We start from the raw sequence: 3117 nt of genomic DNA on the forward strand, positions 1-3117 counted from the left end.
AATAAGATCACTGAAATACACAAATTTTTTAAATTTAAAGTGGTCTTTGTTCTAAAAATATTGAGCTAACTTCAGTAGTTTATATATAGGGTTTTAAATTTTTTATTTATCTTCTGGTAATTGAGCATGTGCCACAGATCCATAATGATTTTGAATGTATTATGACTATTTCTTCTTGGCCTTTTGGCTGAGATCAAGTGTTATGTGCTATCTCTAGGGATTCTACCCTGCAAAGCCAAGAAATAGATTGTTATCTAATAAGCCTTTAGCATCTTTTAACTAAAATGATGGTAACCAATATTATACTAAGTGTTGGATTATTTATGAGTAAGTGATTGCTCAGTAAAGATGCTCAAAGCATTAGCTATACTGAGTCTTAATCATTTGCAACAATGTAAAACAGTAATAACTGTATTTTTTGACATTTTTTTCTTTGTGATTTTGCTCTTCAACTACTTGCTCTGGTTACAAAAATCAGCTAAGTAGAACAAAGTCATACATCCTATTTCTTTCATTCTTTTTTTTTTTAATACTGCCTTCCTTTGCCTTCCGGTCCTCGGGATATTAGTAAATGTACTGTACTCATAATTGCACTTTTTAAAGATTCCTTAGAAGAAAGATAGCTGTATCCTGTATATTGTTCTCAAAGTTTACCATAAAACAGCTTCTTGGTAAATAAACCAATCAATGATGGCATCAAGTATATTTGTACATGGATACATAGTCTGTGTGTGAATGTGATTATGTGTGTATCACTAAACTGCACCAGAGAAAATTAGGAAGAAGGCACAAATTTGAGTTCTCTTATCTCAGCAAATGGTCTCTCTAGCTAGCAGAATTTCTTCTTTTCTGCCCATTTAGGATTGAACCTTCTTCAACTATCCTACCCTTAGGAATAGCCCATTAAGATATGTTTCTCTGTGCTTTTCAAGAGACTGTTAATTCTTTACTAAGAGAAATCCATTTTTTTCCCAAGTGTTGGAAGGAGAACAATCTATCCTGTTCAAAATATTAAATACATCTGGTCTCCTCCTCTTTAGTTCAGGTTACCTATCAAGGAGTTCACTAAGAAGTTGAATAGTGGGGCTTCTAAGAAAGTGCTTTGTGAAAGGACACACTTAGGTAATTGACTATTAGCCATTCCCAGTTTTGCTTCTTTCTCCCAAGAATAAAGCTGCCTTACTTGCACATATCATCATGTGACTACTGATTTTCCCAATGGATGGCAGAGCAGAAAATAAAGGACATTGGGGGATTTAGGGGGTCTTGGGGACTTCATCAGCCTCAGGCATTTTCTCTTGAGATTTGTCATTGTGTGCACAGATTTCTCATTAATTTTGTTTAAATTACTCCTTAGGAATCTGTTCTCACAGTTAAATATGATACTTTGCCTTATATCTCCCCGAGAGATTTATATTTTAAAACACATTTAAGATGAACACAATTGAATTAAGTATCTAATAATGATTAATAATCTTAAATGATAACCTTAGGTCCTGAGTTGGAAGTTCAACCTTTATGATATAGGAAACTTGAGATATACTGTGATTCCAATTAGTTTCTCTCTGTTTTGTTATCTTTTTGCTTTTTTGGCAGTACTGTGGTTCAAACTCAGGGCTTTGTACTTGCTAGGTAAATGTTCTATTACTTGAACCACACACCCAGCCCTTTTGCTTTAACTAGTTTCAGACAATATCTCATGTTTTTCCTGAGCCAGCTTTGGACTGCTATTCTGCTACCTACACCTCCCACGTAGTTGCTGTTACAAATGTGAGCCAGGTATAGTGATACCTGACTTGTTTGTTGAGATGAGGATTAGAACTCTTCTTTTTGTGGGGGTAGAAGGTTTCATTAATAGCTATAAGTTAATAAATAAATTCATGCATACATAAACTAGAAGCCCAGTCTCCTACTCCCTCTTCTGATGACCAGGAATGGGCCCCAGCTACTTGCAGTGGGAGGCTTTGGGATCTGGCCCCAGTACTGTTTCCTGTCCTCATCACTGCTTGGTAGACAGACCCTGCAAATGGCCTCTGGGCCAGTTCACCTTTCCTGCCACCTCTGACAGTGACTTGGAGTTTGAATGTTTGTGGCTTCCCTAAGGACTCCGGGCTGATCCTTTTTTTAAAATTTGCCATGGAGAGTGCGAACGCAGCCCCCCACTACCACAAATTATGCAGTCGAGTTTCCCACATTTGGGGAAATCGCAGGGGTCAGCACATCCGGAGTGCAATGGATAGTCCTCCCCCTGAGAAAACCACCTTCGTGATCATGGTATCTCCCCTGCCAGGTAAGTATTGGGCTGATCCTTGAGCAGTGGGGGCATCCAGTGGGACAGGCCACTGGGCACAACTATAGCATGAAAGACAATATAGCTGGGAAAAGCTGTGGGGGACCCAGGTCTTAGTCAGCTACTGCTTGGCTATCCTGCATCACCACTTCATGTCTCACCTCGGCCTCTTAGTTCTGCACCAGGAGCAACCAGTTTGGTGACAGCAGCAGGAATGTACATCTGTGTCCTCTCTGGGGATTGTACTGCAGTCAGTGTACTTGTGGTTGATGAAACTCTCTTTTCATGTTTTACCTTTCCTATAAAGTGAAATAAAATTTAAATATAAATACATATAAAATTATAAAAATGCACTTATGTTTGCACACATAAATTCATAAATGTTTGTAAGTCCAAAAAAATTATAAAAAATAAATCTCAGGAGGAGAAAGTTTGGCTGTTTCTCAAGGACACTATTTTCATATGTATTTTTTTGTTATATTGATATCTATATTTTGTGTATTATTTAATTAAGATAATCTTGTAATTAAAATAATACTAATATGCAATTACCACAAGTCAGAATTTGAATGGAACTAAGAGAGAAGTTTTAGCAGACAACAGAAAATCCTTAATTTTGGGAATTGGTGGGAAAGTTGAAACTAGAATAGAGACCTGCTTTACAAAGAAAATATACACTGGTCATTGTGAGGGCTCACACCTGTTACCCCAGCTATGTGGGAGGTGAAGATTGGGAATATCATGGTTCAAGGTCAGCCAGGCAAAAAGTTAGCAAGATCAATATTGATGAACAAACCAGGCATGGGGTTTCACTCTTGCAATCCTAG

General features: G+C 37.5%; 1 non-coding gene across 1 annotated transcript; it reads right to left on the reverse strand.

The window, feature by feature from the left end:
- Nucleotides 1–2136: 2136 nt before the first annotated feature.
- Nucleotides 2137–2298, reverse strand: LOC141411051 (U1 spliceosomal RNA). The gene has a single exon (XR_012435909.1). It is a non-coding gene; the product is annotated as a U1 spliceosomal RNA (small nuclear RNA).
- Nucleotides 2299–3117: the final 819 nt, after the last annotated feature.

The sequence above is a fragment of the Castor canadensis genome, chromosome 9 (genome assembly GCF_047511655.1).
Source record: "Castor canadensis chromosome 9, mCasCan1.hap1v2, whole genome shotgun sequence".
In the NCBI taxonomy this organism is placed as follows: domain Eukaryota; kingdom Metazoa; phylum Chordata; class Mammalia; order Rodentia; family Castoridae; genus Castor; species Castor canadensis.